The sequence below is a fragment of the Oenanthe melanoleuca genome, chromosome 1A (genome assembly GCF_029582105.1).
Source record: "Oenanthe melanoleuca isolate GR-GAL-2019-014 chromosome 1A, OMel1.0, whole genome shotgun sequence".
NCBI lineage: Eukaryota > Metazoa > Chordata > Aves > Passeriformes > Muscicapidae > Oenanthe > Oenanthe melanoleuca.
This window is the reverse complement of record NC_079334.1, coordinates 64,595,656-64,616,180: the sequence shown is the minus strand read 5'-3', so window position 1 is coordinate 64,616,180 and position 20,525 is coordinate 64,595,656.

Here is a 20,525-nt window from a genome sequence, read left to right as displayed (position 1 = left end):
ACAAATCACTCTACTTGACAGAGTGGAGGAAGTCCAGTCTGTGTGATCAACTGTGCAGAGTTTTAAATTTCCTACAAATCATGTTAGTGCTTTGAAAGCATGTGGTACTGCAGGAACGAGCTGTATTGCAGTTATTCATTTGGACTCCAAACTAACAACCTCAGAACAGCTTGCTGGAAGCCCCTGGCACTTAGTTACAGTCAAATTTGATGATGGCTTGTAATGTTCATGTCAAAACGAGGTCAGCCATTTGAGGCTGCTCACTTCCAATCTTCCTTTTCCATGAGCCAAATCACTGCCCAGATGCTCGTCCAGCCTCATTACCATAATGCCAACATGTTATCCAGGTTCAAATGTGGGGTTTGCTGTTGATCCAAACATTCACTAAAGCCACTGAAAAACTCCATCAAGGAGTGCTATGCTGCTCATCAGTGCCAAAATTCAACTGGCTCAGAATTTTGAGGGATTTTGGGTCATTTGCTCTGTCCTAACTGGCTGCATTGTAAATTCTGGTTTGTGAGATATCAGACACTAAATGAATCTAGATGTTTGGGCTTGATGGGCAATTTCCAATAGCTAAACTCCCAAACCAGCACCTTTCAAAGTTTCCCACTAATTTCTGTGGACTCTGGGTGCAACTATTGGAAAACCAGTACTTGACATCCATTGCCCTACCAAGATTCCAGAATTTGTCACCCTGTGATGATGTGCTCTTCAGGCATGATTGTTTGTCTCTGATTTGCAGTATCTCCTGGTAACTCAGGAGATGGGCACAAATTGAAAGAAAAGCACTCATGAAACTCAAATTAAAACACGTAACTCAAATATTTATCTCATAGCAAGGTTTGACTGATTATAAACAAAAACTATTTGGACTGATTTTAGGGTTTTATGAAAATATATTGCTGCTCTGTAAACCAAAGCTATGAAAATATGACTAATGGTACCAAGACAACAGTAGCTACATTATCCTATCTGTTTATCTATTCTAGCTTGAATAACTGAGAGACATGTTCCACTTCACTACAATTAGTACACTGATTTTAGGTTTGTTAACATAAGTTTCATCTATCTATCTATCTATCTATCTATCTATCTATCTATCTATCTATCTATCTATCCATCAGAAGATCTTGAAGGCATACCAAACTTGAATTTCATTTAATCATCCCACAATTTTCAGCTTTTTAAAATGTGTTTATTAGATAGAATGAAAAAAGATCTCATTTATTAAAATTTCTCTCAATGTTGCATTTTTCCTTTTTGCACACTAGTACCTTGTAATGTTACCTCTACGAAACACATTCCCCAGGAAATTTTACTCATTGATGTGGAATTGTGTTATAAACTGGAAGAGAATATTCACAAACAGAAAACACTATTATTTTTTCTATCTTTTTTTCCTGTCATTTGACCTTCTCTTCCTTAGTTTTTCACTTTCTTCCCTTTAGTTTTTTACTATTCTTTCCTTAGTTTGGGTATACAGTAAATTTCTGCATGTCATTTATTGTCAACAGTGTAATTTCTCTTGTGTGACAAATATTTTGTCTTTCCTCTGTTCAGAAAAGAGAAGATGGATGGTCAGGAAAGATTTTATTCTTATTCTGCTTTATTTTTGCAGCATGTAAGTTCATATTTTTTCAGGGGTTTTCATTGATTTGAATTGCTGTAACAGGTACTTAGTGCAAAGTCTGAGCTTGTACAGTAATTAAAGTGAGAGAATCTCAAGCTATTTAACTTAATAAGGGGAAGTTAACCGACTTGATCAGAGTCTAATACTTGCAGAGGGAAGAATTTCTGATATTCATTGACTCTTTAATTTAGCAGAAAAGTATATAACAAGATCCAGGCAAAGGAAGATGGAGCTTGACAAATTCAGAGGTAGAAATAAGATACTCAGAGTGTAATTAACCGTCACATCTTCCCTACAGATGTGTTAGACTCTTTGCTGCCTGCAGTTTTGAAGTCTTAAAAGTATTCTGACAAAATCCCAATATTCAAATACAATTTACTGTCTGGTTGTGATGATGATAGGCTGAAATTCCTGATGTATATTTTGGAGAAGGGCAGGAAAATAGCTTTACAAACCTTATTGGGTTTCACCCACATTTATAGCCAACTCCTCTATTAAAGTTCTAGTTCCTGGTGAAAATTATACAGGACTGATTATCATTAGTAATAATAATAATAATAATAATAATAATAATAATAATTTGAAATATATAATAATCTAGAATGCAAAGGTAGTTATATTATTATGCACTATGGAGACACAGGTGCCTTCTTCTAAATAGCCTGACTTTGACAAAATAATGGTCTGTACTCCAAGAGATTAAAAAAAACTATGAATGTGTATTTGATTTCTTGGTGGAAATGCCCTGTTAATATAAGCCTCTACTCATAAAAAAACACATGTTCACCCCACACACATAAGGAGTAGGTTCAGGTCTACAGACTGGACATCTAATTGGAGCCAGTTTTCAAGTTATGCCAAAATATTCTTCATAGAGTCAACAGAAAAGGGCTTCCAGAGGTAGGTCCTGCCTAAGTTTAGGTTTTATACCAAAGCCCTGGACCAAAACCTCTTTATGAAACAGCTTTTTTCTCTTCTTTATCTGTGTAATGGTTCTAAGAGATTAAACCTCTAACTTTGATAACTACTTAGGATTTCAGGAAAACACATAAGGAAACCTCTGATGACTTCAAAAATTGCAACTTCCATTTGCATTTTGCTCCCTAAATAGTTGTGAGTGCTGTCTAGATGCAACACTTGACAAACCTTCTCTTTTTGTCTTTGAAATCACATTCCTCTTAGGTAAGCTTGTTCTTTTAAAAATTTTGGAGGAATTTGTCAGGCTAATTGTAGGCTTCTTGGGACAATTATCCTCAATTCACTTTACATTCAAAAAAATATATAATTGTTTTCAGGGCATGATTCACATTCTGTAATGTACTGCTAGATATGAACTGCATTCTAATAATGTCTCTCTTTCCCTGTAACCACTAAGTCAGGTTATGAAAATTAGTTAGAGTTCAGATATTGGCACTGCAGACATCTGAAGTTAGATCACACGATCTTCCAAAGGTTGTCATGCCTAGCTTCTTCATCTGGTCAAATTAAAAAGGATTGAACAGAACCCATGTAAATCAATACATCTTGGAATGACAGTAAATGACTTTTTAAACTGTACTGCATGCATCATTCATTGACTATTTTACAACATGAGAGAAATCCTGTGTTACACAATGGCAAAAAATGGAAATAAATTTTAAACACACTGTAGAGAACATTTCTCCTGAATAAATCTTAAATATGAAAATGGCACATCATATGTGAGGTTCCATCAGTATTTCTGGGACTCAGAACAGGGTTACTATGCTTTGGAGTGTACACATGACATTTGAGTACTTTTAAGTGATTGAATGTTAGGAAACTAAATCACATCCCTCTTTCTGAAAATGTGCTCCCAGAGCTCATATCCTGGAAAAGTCCTGGGTCATAAGTATAAGAACAAAGAGATGAGGAGAAAGGGAAAAAACGTTATCTGTAAGGTCGTACAGCTTCTTTTCATTTTGAGAGAACAGGTTTTTAAAGTTAGAAGAAGATTTGGAAGAGAATATCAAAGCTTTGAAGGTAGAGATTTCTTTTTCAATAGGGAGTTGAAAAATTTCCAAAATGGAGTTGAGGAAAATGGAGATATTGAGGAGTGCCAGGTTTTAAGGCACAGGCTTTGGGAGTATGCCAATACAACCAAGAGAAGGAAAAGGATGGTAGAAGATGAAAAGGAAACATAAACAAGTGCTAGGAAAAGGTTGGTCCTTTACATTGAGAGACTTCAGAATGAATCCACCAGAGACAAGGGAAGTTTGGAGAAAGGAAGATTTCCCCCTTGGTCATGAAGGGTTGGGTTAGAGGGTGGCTAAACAGATTCAACCAGATTCAATTCATGGGCCCTGGTGGGATTCACCCACGGGTGCGGAAAAAGCTGGCAGATGTTATTGCTAAGCCATTTGCAAACATTATTGAATGTCATGGCAAAAAGGAGAGGTACCTGATGCCTGGAGGAAGGCCAGTGGAACTCCCATCTTCAAAAAGAGCAAGGAGGACCCAGGAAACCAGCCAGTCAGCCTCCCATCCATCCCTGGAAAGGTAGAACAGGTCGTTTGGAGGTTGTCACCAAGCATGGAGAAGAAAAGGTCATCAGGAGTAGTCAACATGGATTCATCAAGGGGAAATCATGCTTGGCCAGTCAGAGAGCCTTCTATGATGGCAAGGCAGGCTGGGTCAATGGAGAGCAGTGCATGCTGTCTGCTTTGACTTTAGCAAGATTTTGACACTTTCTGCCATAACATCCTCGTAGGTTAGCTCAGGAAATGAGGATTGGGTGAATGGACAGTGAGGCTGAATGGCAGAGCTCTCAGGGTTGAGATCAGCAGAGCAGGATCCAGCTGGAGGCCTGTGTCAGTGGCATTCCCCATGGATCAATACTTATTTAACTTCTCTTGTCCAGTCTCATTTCCCTTGTTTATGACCTGGATGAAGGGATAGAACACACCCTCAGCAAGTTTGCTGGTGACATGAAACTGGGGGGAGTGGGTAGATACACATGAGGGCTGTGCTGCCATTCAGCAGGACCATGATGGTTGGAGAATTGGGCATAGAGAAGCCTAAAGATGCTCTACAAGGACAAGGGTGGGGTCATGCACCTGGGGAGGGATAACCCCAAGTAGCAGGATAGCTTGGGGGCTGACCTAGCTCTGCAGAGAAGCTCTGGGAGTCTTGGTGGGTGACAAGCTGGCAATGAGCTGGCAGGAGAGGGTGATATCATATCTGTGACAACTATTGGGATCCACACCTCAGCAGCACCTGTAGAGAGCTCTTTCCCATTAAGAACCTGTTAATCAAGCAGATATAATTGTACCAAAGTATGACTGGCTCATCTAATTGCAACTCTAAGGGCTTTCACTCCTTCTGCTTTAGAAGCAATTGAATTTAGTTCAAGTCTGTGCTTCTGAATGGTTTATCAGGAGTAAGTGGCTTCGAGTCTTAGTCTTGATACAGTTTCCGAGCAAAGACTTCCTAAGGGTTGGCTCTACTAAGTAAACACAGCAGGAAATCCAGCTGTGAGTTGCTCTGTAGGTTTGGCTGTTTGTTGAAAATATCTTTTGAAGTTCTCAGATTCATACCCTATCTCACTAAAAAGCAGCACCAGGTAGCATCTCCTGGCAATGTTCATGTACTTGCTAATAAGGACTCCTCAAAACTATCAAGTTGCTACATACTATTCTCAAGTGGTGGAACTCTTATAAAGTAACTATTTACATTTTATTCCCACCAACATGTGATAAAATTTCACACTGCTCAGGTAAGATTGCATTTTTAACCAATAACATTGCACTTTTACCCAAAGCATAAACAGAAAAAAAAAGCCAGTTCCTATTGTGAATCTTGTCACAACAATTTGCTGTTGGCCCATTTCTAGGTTTCATTTTCTTAGAATGCATCAGAGCTACCAGTCTGGGGCATTGGAAAATGTAATTGAGCTTGATAGCAAGTGATACAGTTAATTCTGTTGGTAAATGTTGTGCAGTGCTAATTGCTAGTTCTAAATTTAACAATTAGTTTAGAAAATCTGAAGTGCAATTTATAATGGGATATAAGCTGCAGGCTTCAGCTTGTACCAGCTTTTTTATTATTATTACTTATACCCGTTTAGGAGGATGCATCTGAAAAAATTTAACCAAGAATCAAGATGCATGCCTAATTTAACTTCAACCAAATTCAACTATACATCTAGTAAATTTGCTATGGCTGCAAAACATGTTCTAACAAATTAAGCTTGTATCAAGTCTTCTGCTTTCTACAGTTTGCAATTATGCATTAACTGATATTGTCATCCTAAACTTCATTAAACTAACTTCATTTAAAATTGTCATCGATGTTGTCTATCAGAGGAGTAGATTTGTACAGGTCTGTGTTCTCCCTCTTTTTAAAGAGAAATGTTGCCATATTTCAGCATATGGGATTTTGAAACCTGGAATGACTCATGCAGATTTTGCTTTGGACATTCTGCAATGCAAATGTCTTTGAGATAATAAAACATTAGCAGGAAGGAAATAAACCTGAAATGATAAAATTCAATCATATTTTCCTCACATTAAAGGTTTTGTGTTGCAAAATTACTGGATAATTGAGGTTGGAAGAGTATCTGTACACCTTTTAGTTGACTTGGAATTGTTCAAGTCCAGGTTGGATGGGGCTCTGAGCAACCTGGTCTAGTGGAAGGTGTCTCTGCCTGTGGCAGAAGGGTTAGAACAAAATAATCTTCAAGGTCCCTTCCATCCAAAACCATGCTATGATTCTATTCCATTAAATCCCCTGCTCAAAACAGAATCAATTATAGCAGATGATCCAAGATTACGCCCAGAAATGTTTTTGACTTCCCTAAAGATGCAGATTCCTAAACCTTTCTGGGCAAACCATTCCAGTTTCATGATACTCACAGTAGGAGTTTAAATGGAATCTCCTGTACTGCAGTATAGATCTGTGGCTTCTTGTTCAGACACCTGAACCTTCTTCTCTCCAGGCTGGACAACCCCAGCTCTCTTTTAGGAGGTGCTCCAGTCCCTTGAGCATCCCCATGGCCTTTTGCTGGACTTCTCCAGTGTCAGTGTCTGTCTTGTTCTGGGATCACAGAGCTGTGCACAGCACTCCAGGGGTGTCTCCACTGCTGAGCAGAGGGGCAGCATCTCCTCCCTGGACCTGCTGGACACCAGCTCTGCCCACAGCAGCTGGGGAAACCAGTGGTCTGGTTTGCCACAAGAGTGCACCACTGGTTCATGGTCAGCTTGGAGGTCCATGGGACCCACAGGTGCTTCTCTTCCAAGCTGCTTTCCAAAGGTTTGGATCCCAGTATGTGTTGGTGTGTGGAATTGTTCCTTTCTGTGTGCAGGACTCTGTGTATCCCTTTGGTGTCTTCATGAGGTCCAGGTTATCCCATTTTCCAGCCTGCTGAGGTTTTTCTCAATGGCACCACATCCAACTGGTGCATCCATCATTCCTCCAGTTCCACACCTGTAAATTTGTTAAATGTGCACTCTGTCTCATTAACCAGGCAATTACACAGCTACACTTCACTGGCCTCAACATTATCCACTTATCCTTTCTACTTATTCTACATTTATCCTGATTTCTGTCTCTTTCAAGTATACAAATCTGCCCTCAGTCACCATTTTATGTTCAGATCTTTAGATAAAGTAGTGTAGAGATATTTTTGTTTTGTCATTGGCAATTAACATAACTGGATTTACCAAGTTACATAACCCTAGAATGATTCACTTTTGAGAAAGGCAAGATCCTTGGCTAGGATAAACCACCATGCTTCATTAAGTGTGTCCTGCCAGACTTGCATTGGCTGAATATTTGGCTCCAAAAGCTCCTTTTGAAGTCACTGAAGTCCTTATTGCCATCCATGTGGAATGTGAAAAATTGCACTCCTGATGTAATTTTTTTAGGTAGAACAGAGACAAGAATTTTCCTTACCAAGAGAGTATTATAGTTTTTTTTAACTATAGAGTTTAAACTACTGCTCCAGCATGGGGGAAAATAATGATGAAAGTGATGATCACACAGTAAAATAATTTTCAGCCCACAGAAAGAGCATTTTTGCTCTCCCACACAAGTCGAAGGGTAATAAAAAAACTCGAGACTGGTAATGATAACTTGATTTTCTCCTGCACAGCCCCAGCCTAAATAGTGTAATTTTCCTGTCATATAAAAATATCTGAATGACAACAAGGCAATACTGTAGTTCTGCACCCTGCTTAGTATCAACCTTAGGTGTGAATTGACAGATCACTACTCTGAGGAGAGAGTTACCTGTCTTCTCCTCCACTTAACCTTTCTTTACATAAAATAGTTCAGGTACTTGTGCCTCTACCAGTGCTCCATCACAGTCCTCCTGCAACGCAGAGCACAACAAAAACTCGGGATGGGCTGTGATGAAGTGAGATGTGCATCACACAACCACCATGGACACAGCAGAAGGGGAAAGGTGAGGATATTTCACCTTGCCTTCAGCTGTAGGATGTGCTTAATGAATTGAACATTTTTTAACCCAACACACAGTGCCTTGTCCAAGCCTGTGCACTGTGTTTTTCTTTCAGTGGCAGGTTCACAATCTGACATTTATCTTTCCAAGAAAATAGGTTAAATGGAGTAAAAACATTACTCTGCTAAAGATGGAGAGACTTGCATCCACTATACCACCTGCTTTGTAGCAGTCTGGTGTGGAATTTCTGGGGCATTCACATCATTAATCTGGAAATAATGCACATCTTTTATGGTTTTCTGTGACACCTTGCAAGACCTCTTTGCTGAAAGCTGGGTGAATTAAATGTGCCTAAAAGCATTAAACTATATACTTTACCCTATCATCATTAAAATGAACAAGATTATACTTCCAGCCACTTTCAGAGATTAAGGTTAGTTCCAAGCATTATATGTGACTTTTAGTGCTTTCTTCTTACAGTACCAAAGGAACAATAAATTGTTAATACAGTCCATAAAACCATTGTAAATATAATACATCTCAGTTGATACAAATCAACTTTGTTAGGATTTTATATAACAAAGAGAAGCCTTTAAATGATGAGTGATATTTCACTCTTTTATTGGTTGAACTGGAGAAGGTTTTTATCTTGCATTTGTGAAGAGACAGTTAAGACATAACTTCCAGGGTTCTCATCAAATGGATTTAGAAGATTCCATATCAAAAAAGCAAGAGAGGCAAAGGGTCACTAGACTTCATAATTGTAAATATTACAAAGAGATAGCTTGGGTATTTGCAAAGTTTCACCATAGGGCTTTGCAATCATCATTTTACCTACTTTAACTGCCCAGTAAGGATTTTAATAGTCAGCATTTAGATGAAAGAACACAAAATGTTGATGATATTAGATACAAACCAGGTAGAAGGCAAGGAGTTAAGGTGAATACAACAGGCAGCTTCTGAGCAGCTCTTCTATAAAAGAAAATACATTTTTTTCCGCATTTTATCCTTCAAAACTAATGCAATATTAAAAAGATAACTTCAATAAAAATAGAAAGAATTCACAACTAATAATGCAGAGTTTGTCCAGGGCCTGGTATGAATCCTGTCACTGCTAGTTGCAAAGCTCTTATGCCTCCACGTATTCTTATTGCTTTTTAAAGCAATCTGGACTTGAAAGCAATCCAAAGCTACATTGTTATGTTGTAAATTGATGTACATCAGCGTTAAACCAGTCATTAGTGTGAAGGGAACCAGAAGAAGACAGGGAGGACATAAATTATTCAGCACACAGGGCCTCAGCACTCAGCATAATATTTTTCCATATGCTTCCCTTTTTAATATAAAAAATAAATGTGCACACATAGACACACACCCACACCTACAGACGTTTTCTGTGAACCCTTCAACTCTGAGGCTCTCTGAGATAATATCACACAGATTTAATCCAAATGTTCAGCCCAATTATCTTCATATTGGCATTATTGTGTCTTTTGTATTTGGTGAGTAGAGGGACAAATATGCTAAGTCTGGTGTTGGCTAAGAGGTATCCAAGGTGAGGTCTCAAACCTCTCTCTCAGGTTTTGACCTGTTGCTTTTGTTAAGAACATGATTTGTTTTAAATTAAATGTTTTTCACATTTTTAGCCATCATATATTGTACTAAGATCGATAGACCCCATTTGTTCATGGTTCTAATTAATTATCATGCATATTGAAAAAATACTCAGCAACCTCACAGAGAAATTATTTCTGCAGCTGGTAACAATTCATAAGAGAAAGATGTCTTAAAAGGGATGCCTTATAACCCAAGAGTGTACCAGAGAAGAAAAAAAAAGGCTCTTCTCTATTAAAGAAATAGAAATCATCATTTTTTAAAATCCAATTTTCTTTTACAATTTTCCCTGTATTTAATGTACAAGCTGCACTGAGTGAAAACTTAATTTGAACCAGGCAATGTCATTTTCAAATTTATAATCAATAATAAGAAAATGTTATCATGTATTTCTGGTGCCACAATGGAACATTTATGAAGCTGAATCTGTCCACTCCCGTTTGCATGAAATATTTGCAGTCTTGCCATGAGTCACAAACCTCAGAACTAAAATTTGAAACACATGCTTCCTAATAGCCTCTCTTTAATAATGTATCTGTGTTCCTAATCAATGTGAGTGAAATGTTTTCATAATTTAATAATAAAGTGGGTGCATTCAGAATCTTGAACAGGTAAGGATAAATCATGTTTGCCTGTGAATAACAGCTTTTATCATTTACTCAGTGGGATCATAATGTATTCTTTCAATCTGCACCAAAGGTAGTAGCAGGAAGCTATTTTATAGATTTCTTGGTAATCTGAGCTGATGTTATACCTGTTACAGGACACTTCCAATAAAATAGAAACACAGCAGGATGAAAAAAGATACAAATGGTGTATTTATACCAGTCAATAAAAGCATGACTCTGTAGTAATAGAAAATTTGTTCATGAATTGTGAAGTACCAGTGGCTCAGTTGGTAAGGTATTAAAGTAATTCGTGTCCCGCCTTTGTAACTTTTTCTTACAATTGTACCTTTAATTTGCTGTCTCATTTTCATTGACAATGAGAAAAAGTAAGCCAGGTACATTCACAGGCTTTAGAATCAAAGCAGTTTTGTGGAATGAGTTTTTATTTTGTAGATTATTCCTTGTTAGAAGGAAACCTAGCCCACATGGACAACAAAGGTTGCCACTTGGGCTCAGTTTCTCACAGGACAGAGTCAGTAATTTGGAAAAGAGTTTTACAGATATGGAAGTGAATATGGTGTGCCAGACTCTGACCCTGATCACACTACTGAAATTCAGAGTCATTCCAGAATAAGTAAAAATTATTCTGCTTTATGGTTACTCTCACTAAGCTGTCATTCTCATCTTTAAGAGTCTTGAATTACTTTTAAACCAAGAAATAAAAATTAAACACATTGAAGAGAAATAGGAGTAGCCATACAGCATCAGAAGTGTGATTTCTATGTCTGGCTGGAGGTGATTTTTATAGCTCAGTTATTCTCTAAATTTTAGTAAATAGAGTTGGTTTGGCACATTTAGGTGTCTAGTCTCCATTCTTTTAACTGTGTATTTTCCAAAAATATTTTAATGTCTAAAAGGATATTTCTCTATTGCTTTTATTTTACCACATGTACATTTGTTAATTTTTTTCCTGGATAGGAAATTCTGATTTTTATAAACAAGTACTTTTGAAGCCTACAACTCTAACCACATTCAGTCTGTAAGGAAATGTTCTTTCTACCTGCTAAGGGAAAAAAAGAAATCATGAGTAGTATAAATTTTACATCTCATTTCCTCTTTAGTATATAAATCTTGTGCAAAGGAAATAGGGCCCCCATTATCTCTTAGAGATGAGACAGCTTCTAATATGGATAGTCTGCATTCCCTCTGTCATGTTCCTGGGGATAGGTTAATAAATAATGAACTAAATGTCATATTTTGAAATCTCTTAGTTGATGGTGATGCAGCTTTCTTACATGTTTATTAAATTTCAATTTTCATTAGACAAGGTTAGTGGAGAAATTAAGTCCCTCTTGTATTGACTTAGTAATGCAGAGCTATAAAATAAATTAAAAACAGATATATTTTTTTTGCACTTTTAATCAATCTTTCTTAATTCTGACTTGGCCAGAATTACGCTTACACTTCCTAAAACTGAATCAGATGAAATATTTGTCAAAATTTGACACTGTCTGTTGTAAAGGTTAAAAAGGAAAAAGTTTTGAAATTATATTCTGGATTAGAACTGATGATTTTGAGCAACTGACAAGCAAATCTGACAAAATTCCTTATAAAAGCTCCTACTTAGCACAAAATGCCCAAGACCTTGAGATCTATTTGGATCCCAGACTCAGAATACAGAAGAAAAGAAAGGCTGCTTAATAAAAATTATGATCTTGCAATAATTAATTGCAGCTGGAAAAGGTGGGAAGCAAATTCCCAGTTGAGAGACCATTTCATTATAATTATAAACACACAACTCTCACAGTAGCAACATGTACAATCACACACAAGGAACCTGTTAAGCCAGTTAAATACAATCAATATATGTAGGAAATAGTTAATTCTATAATTTAAAAAGTAGATTTTGGAAAACCATAAATTTGAAATAGAATCATTGTTGAGAAATTGGTAGAAAATAGCAAAAAACTTTCTGAAGGAAAAGGAAAATAAAAAATGCTACACAAATATATTATTGTCATTGGCAAGATACCTGTCTAGTTAAGAGGAATTCAAAATTCACTAAACTATTTCCTCTGGTAATAGATGGAAAATCATTATTCTGTTGAAAAAAGGTGGAATTAATACAGAAACTGTAAGGAAGGTCAGCTAAAAAGGGACAAAGTGGGTGAGGAAGGTGCTTTCAGACAGGGAGAGACAGCAGCAGGCTGTCAGGATGGGCACAGAGCAGAGCAGCTCCTTGCAGCAGGACACAAAGAGAGTTTGGCTTGTTTAGCCTTGCAAAACACAGAGACAGGATGTGATTGCTCTCTATAAACTTATCAGGTGGGTAAACACCAGGGAGAAAAACTGCTTAAACTAAAGAACAATGTTGGTCCAAGAACAAATAGTTATAAATTGCCCATGAATAAATTTAGGCTGGAAATTAGATAAGTTTTCTAATCCTCTGGTGAGTAAGATTCTGAAACAGCCTTCCAGAAAGAATAATAAAGGAAATGGGGAATCTAGTAGGTTTTAAGAAGGGGCATTAAATAGTTTTTGAAAGGGATTATATGGTGTGGGTGCCTGTGATGAGCAGATTGGATTCAGTAGCCCAGTGGACTGTTTCCTATTTTATAAGCAGATATTCCAGTTAGACTGATTCCAATGCATTATATCCAACTCTTTACTCATGGGTGTCCTGTTTGAGTGGAGAGTGATACAAATGGATGAGTCCTCCCTGACAGCCCTAAACCAGAACTAATAATTTACTTTTCTGGTGTATTTTATGTGAACCTGAAGGTAAAAGACATCAGAAAATGGAAACAAATGGAACATTTAAAGCTGGTTGCTAGCTGGACAAAACGAATCACAAAGAGAACAAAAAGAGACTTGATGCCCTCAAGAAAATGTGCATTTTACAAATACAAATAGTCAGCATTTATACAGGGAAATATGAAGAAATAATGAGGCTCTTTGGTCAACATGCTGACTAGCTGTGTTAGCACGTGGCAAGCTTTTTGTGAATATGTTAAAGGTGAATTTTGAGGAGGAAAATGGGGTGATGGTATTTACATGAATTTGCTTTAAAGTTTGTATGACATTGAGAGGGCAGAAGAAGGTGGATGGATGGCAGCAGAGAAGATGAAGGTATGAAGAGAGAGGTGATAATCAGAAAAGGCTGCAGGTGGTATGGAGCCATGAAATTGAAGGGAATGGTTCCCACTGAATGGATGGGAATGCAGCAAGCAAGAAAAACAAAATAGCACCAAAATTACAAAAAACAGCGAAGTTTGTGATGCCATTTCAATTGGACACAAACAAGGAAAAATTTCATGTCTCAGAGGAAAAAGGTGATGAGCAAAAGCAGCCTAAAAAACTTCAGTGAAACCTGAGTCCAAAAAAGTGACTCTGTCATGAGATATTGCACATACAGGGAATTCAGTAACTCCAATAGGATCCTTAAATTGCCTATTAATGGACATTCCAGATGGTTGCAGATGCTCAGTTACCTTTGACCCACAGTGAGCCACCAGCTCTTCAAATACTCATACAGATGTTGTTATAAATGCTCTCTGTAAAACCCAGGTCTGAAAGTTGTTTTTTTAGAGAAGACAGGACATCTCATGGATGTTTTCTTCCTTCTGATGGAAACCAATTCCTGTCAGACCCAGGATTTAAGTTTTCACTATGTACAGTTAAAACTTCAGAGAATTACTTCCTTTGAAAGACATGCTCTGTTTCTTGAGCATGGCCTGTATGTACTCAACCTACCCCTTTTTTCTCCCAAGTGATATTTAGCAATTATTGTTACTTAATTCCTGAATGAAAAATTATAGGGCCCTGCTCTGTAATTATCAATGACCTTTCAGTGTAGAAAAATGCAGCCAATGGGATGCAATGGCAGTGCCACAGGCAGGCCAAGTGTTTGGACAGATATCAGCAAGAATTCTGTCCCTCCCCCTGAGCTGCCCTTTGTTGGAGCCCAGGCAGATGTAGGGTAGAGCTCTGAACAAACTTCCCTGATTGCTGCTTGTCATGAGGCACAATGAGGAGGTGACAGGCAGCAAGTAACAACTATCTATGGAAAAGGCCAGAAAAAAGCCTAGCCAAGCCCAAAGCACTAAAACCCCTGATGGAAGCTTCCCTCTCTGCTGCTTGTACATGTGATCCCACATGGAGTCATCTCTGCTGATTTGTGTTTGGTGCAATAAAGAGATACAGCAAAGAAGAAATATATTCTATGATAGTAACTGAGTGTTGCTGTATGGGAACAAACTTTTTGCTCTCTGTTGATAGAGGGAGCAGCACAGTAATTTTCTGAGTTTTGAAACAAGAACAGAGTCAGCCCATGTGCTTCCACAAACATTATTCCTCAATTTATCCAATCAAATTTGTAAATAGGGCACTTTCCACAAATGCCCATTTCTGTTCCTGTATTCTTCTAAGAAGGTGCTAATACTCCAGATATTCTTTTTATTACGCTTTCATCTTTTTCTAATCTGATAGGAGCTAAACTTAAAAAGTAGCCCACTTTTCTAGTTTTGACAGGATTTTGCTCAGTCTGTAGTTACATTAACCCACATATGGCTGGAGGAACACATCATTCCCATAGTTAGTGAAAGCCATTTCCTTAATGGTGTAAAATTGCCATGTATTTCTTGGTTACTCAGACTTTAGCAGCTTTTCTTTCTGAATCATTTGCCCTAGTAAGTGCTACATTCACAGAAAAACCTGTCACCATTATTAATGGACATTGTGTTGCAGAACCACAGTGCCAAAGCACAACCTATCTGCATGCTGTTTATGTGTAGGTAGATCCAGGGCATATGCAGCTAAGATTTCCATACCTATTTGACACTGTGACAAGCAAAAATACCTTAAAATTGGACAGTATCAAGAAACTGTGAAGCATCTTCACAGAACCCACGTGTCAGAAAGGGTTATATATTTAAACTGTGGGAGCTGCTCAAACCACACCATTTAGGATAGGAAGTGAAGGCAACTTCTGTCTCAGTAGTAGGAATCTAATTATCCATTTGGAAATCAGCCAAGGTCCCATATCTAATACAGACATTGTATTCCATATTAAATGATGCAGATTTTCAAGAACCACATGTCACCAACTTTCCACTGCCTTATTAAAGACATTTTCAGCAGCCTCTTGTCTTGTGATAACACAGGCATTACCTCAGGCTTGACAGGGAGTATCAGGCTGCCTGGTGAAGCCATCCACTCTGTGCTTTGTCTCACAGAGGGGGCTGCCAGGCACACACTCACCCAGCTGTGTATCCCTCATATCCCACTAATCCTGGAAGATCTGAGGAGATAACTCCTGAGGTTGAGTGGCCACAGGTGGTGGGATGCTATTGAGTGTAAATGAGAGGAGAAATCTGAGTGTCAGAATCTTTGCTGTGAATCACCACCACATCCAACTGGCATGATGTATTAATTTATAATTAAATGTTGACTTTCATCCCCCTAAGGATATTTTGACTTCCAGACCAGCACAGTTCATTAGTTAGTTGCTGTGTTTGATTCACTTATTGTCATGCCTTTGATCACTTTCCATACAAATGAGCATGTCAGAGAGGATACCAAAAACCTTTGTGCTTCTTTGTAATTGCAGGCAGAACATTGCTAAGCAAGGAACAGCATTTTCTCAGCCTCAGTCTTTGCTTCTCATGACAATTCCCTTATTTCATTGAAACTGATGAAACTTGCTCAGAATCTGTTTTGTATCATGATTTCTTTTCCTGTATATTTTCCTGATCTACTATATCAGCAAGATAACCAGTCTTATTTTCATAAGGCTGTCTAGAGATTATTAAAATGAGTAATTCTTGCTACTTGAGATGAAAAACTGGAGTTTAAAAAAAAAAATCTAGGTGAGATAACATTAATGCTATTTGTGCACTAAGTCTATATGAACTCTAAATAATTATATTTCTTTGCTTAAATATAGTGCATAATAGAATTCCTGTTCTGCATCAGCCCTCAAAGGATAATGCTGCTTCTATCTGTCAGAAAGCAAAGATACAGAAAACATGAAATTTGCATGAAGCCTGGATAGAATTTAAGTACTTTATTTCTAGTATAATTCCCTTTACCTTAGTTACCAATTAGTTGAACTTTTTTACTAAAAGCAGCAGGTGTCTAATTCTTTAAAAAGGTATTTTCTAACTTTTTATAGCTGTTAAAAATTGTTTAGTACAAAAAAAAATCCAGAGCTGAAAACACTTTTTAGGAACCTTGTCAACAGTGATGATCTGCAGATGATATCAGCTTGTTAAAATGCACCATCAACTTTATAAAACATTTCTTACATTTCTTGCAGCTTTTGCTACGAATAACACCTAAGACTCCTGTAACTGAAGGATTAATGTATTTTTTAAACCTGCCTCTTTAATCTTTCAATGTTTCTCTCAGCATTTGTCAGAACTTTGTGCTTACACACCTTCATTAACTCACCTGTAGAGTCACTCATTTTGGATTCGTTTGGGGAGTAAATGAGTTTCTGCAGGGACAGCTGATCCCTGGCTAGGACACACGTCTGATATACACAGAATTATTTTCTTCTGAAGTTATCTCTCTCCACTGACTACAGAGGAAGCTGAGGCAATAACCTCTAAAGAAACACCAAATATTTTAGCAGCTAAAATGATGAGACAAATTTCTTTGCCTTCTGTTTTGTTTATGCAGTTGAGTCACAGGAGAGGGAAGGACGGGTTTCATTTTTTTAAACAGGGTATCATGACTATGCATCAAACAGAAGAGACAAAATTGAAAACTATCTTGACTCATACTTTTAAATTAATAGTAATGGAAATTATGTCCCCCCTACATTCATGCATATCCCTGGAAGGTCTCCCTATGACTGTATTTCTGTATCTTAGCTACAACTGCCCTGCTGCAGAGCTGAGGCAATTGAGGTATTTGTCCCCTGATAACTTTTGGTGTAATTTGATATAATAACTAAGCTTGGTTTGTCATTACAAGGCATTGTTCCCCTTTCCCCATGCATTCACAGAGTCACAGAATCATAGATTAATTTAAATTAGACAAGACCTCCAAGATCATCAAGTCCAACCTCTGACTGAACACCACTATATCTGCCAAACCATGACACTAAATTCCATGTATGGAATTATATGAGTTGATTCCAGAATCCTTTAAAGGATGGTGACTCCACCATTTCTCAAAGCAACCTTTTCCAGTGTTTGGCAACCCTTTCAGTGAATACTTATTTCCTGATGTCCAACCTGAACCCTCCCGTGGTGCAGCTTGAGACCATTTTCTCTTATCCCATCATCAGCAAATTCCCTAACTCTTCATTGACTAAAGCTTGTATTGAGTGGGGGTTCAATGCCAAACTCTGTTTTCTAGATCAGTTTTGTTTAAAATTCATCCACTGACCTTGCTCACCAGGTCACACACTGGTTGGGTTGGCAATGGGAGGAAGAGATGGACTGTCCCAATTTGCAGCCCTCATCATTTCTATTAGAAATAGATAAATGGCAAATCCCATCCTAAACAACACTGCATGGTTTGGAGCTTGTATGCAAGATGTACACAGAAATGTAAGCACAAACATGTTAATCAGATAATCATTATTTGCTTTACATCTTAAGAGAAATTAAATATTTTCCATTTATTTATTCTTATCCTCTATTATTCAAAAGTGGTCACTGATGACGTTTCAACACCCTGAAAATAAATTCTTCACTCTGGACTCATAACTGGATGATGCAAATATCATAACAGGCTGCTGTTCCTCTTTGGGTTTTACTACTCCATTGAGTTTGGGATGAAAAGCCCAATCCTTCTTTATCCATGCTGGAGGGACAGAAGGAGGGAACATAATCAAATTATGGTCAGGAAATTTATCAAAATACATTGCTCCTGAAAATTGTAGTCAGACATACAAAACATTGCCTTTCAAAATATGTTTCTGCAGTGCTTTGAAGTTATCTTTTGCTACTTAGACAGGATTTTATATCATTTATGATCTATCTTGTTCATACATTACTTTTTATGGCCTCTGTTCATTTCACATTGATTTTTCCCTGACTTATTAAGGTCTCAGTCTCAGACCTTAGGCACTCTGCAAATGTAAATTGCGGTACAGAAAATAAAAATGCCAAAATCAGGCTGTGCCTGCCAAGTCATAACTCAATAATATCTACCATCTATGAAAATAAAATTCATAAATATTTCTTAATATCTACATTAGCTTCATAGAGCATAATCTGTGAATGCTGCAACCACTCCCTCCTCTGATGCATGAAGTCACTTAATCCAGATGCTAGAAGTATTTTTTTTAATGAGCACTAGTATTAAAGTGCTGATCAAAGTGAATCTTCAAAGCTTCCTCATGTCTAAGCATTTGCAGGATCCTGGGTGATCTGCATATAGTCTTGCCACTGTATTTCAGAGTGTTTGGGTGCTAAACTTGATGTTGAATATATAAACAAGGCTGGATTTCAGCAAGTGTGCTGTGCACACACTGCAGTGTAGAGAAGTTCTTTCTCTCCCTGGTTGCACAATACCAGGGAAATTCTAGGAAAATCTTCATAAAATCATCAGGAATTTTTAGTGGAAGAACAGAAGATGGAAGAATGTAAAAATGTATCTGACTAGTTTTGATGAAAGAGTGTCTACAACTTATTAATAAATTGGTCTAAAAAAATCACTTTTAAGTCTGTGTCCATTCAGCAGGTCCGTAACCAACTTTCATTATGGGTTGTACAGCACCCTCAGATAAAATTCACACCATAGTGTCTTTCTATCTTATGGATATGCAGGTAAATATATCATTTATGATGTGCTTCTTCCTATTCATTTGGATGATGGAGGAATATTTTGCAACATATTCCACTGGGATATGTAGAAAACATTGATATCCTGGTAGGCATGAGCCTCACAGTGGTTTGAGAGTTTAATTTGCACAGCAAATAAGAAGTATAATGTACATGAATTATAATGCAAAATGGCTGTTTAATTCAAGAGACATCCAAGGATTTAGATGGCTGCAGATATATACAATATGTATGAGGAATATAAGTATATCCATATCTTGAGCAGGAGGACCTGGCATCTACAGGGATTTCAGTATTACAAAAAAGTAACACTAGGTTTCCTAGCATCTCCTGAAAGTACAAATCCATCTTGATGTTCAAGACATCATTTCAGTTTACTTTAAAATTCAGTAGTTCAATTCATATAATAAATGGGTACTTTTGTCCATAGAAAACAAATTCAGTGAGTGTTTCAATGGATAGAAAGCAGCAGGAAAACAGGATGAAAAATCATTGGGTAGCATCTAAACAAAAGCTGATGAAAGTAGGACAATCTGTCCTCTCATTTTCTTCATCTCTTCCACGTGGATTCAGCCTAGGAGACAGCTGGGTGGGTAAGGGAAAACACTCCCAGCTCAGGAGATGGGTAGGTAAGAGCTTTAAATGGAAAGATGGTAGATTTTAATGAGATATTAGAAATAAATTCTTCCCTGTGTGGGGGGTGAGGGCCTGGCAGAGGTTTCTCAGAGAAGCTGTGGCTGCTCCTGGATCCCTGGAAGTTTTCCAGACCAGGCTGGATGGGGCTTGGAGTAACCTGGGATAGTGGAAGGTGTCCCTGCCCATGGCAGGGGGTGGAACAGGATGATCTTTAAGGTCAGTTCTAACCCAAACCAGTTTATGATTCTGTGATTCTATGAGATGCTCCCTGCACAGAAACGTCCTCTCCCAAATCTGACAACAATTTCCATGGAATTGGAGGCTACATACTACTAACTTCCAGGGGATGGCTTTGCAGCCATATTAGGGGAAACCCATTTGCTTGGATGAATTTGGGGAACTCCTACACAACTCATATGCAGCTTCCCCCCTTTGCCATGCTGGGGTGGGGACCTTCTGCTCACTCCTCCCTGAGGAGCTGTGCAGCTGGAAATACAGAAATACCAGGATGATTTTCCCTGCAGGTGTAGGTGTGGCTTCTGTTCACACTCTGCTGCAGGCATGGTGCTCTGCTCTGAACATCAGCAGAGCAGCTGCAGACTGACAGTGGTGAGTCCAGAGGCTGACATAACCATCTGAGCATTGATTTCTGCAGTTCCTCTCACTGTGGTTCATCTGCTGACAGTATCCCTCCCATAAAAGGCAGCAGAATTCTTCATTGCTATTTCTTCCCTGTCTGGGAAAATCAAGCTGCAGAGTCATGCTTCCAAAACTCCAGAGTGAAAAAGCCTTTCACTGCATAAGGGAGAGGTAAAGGT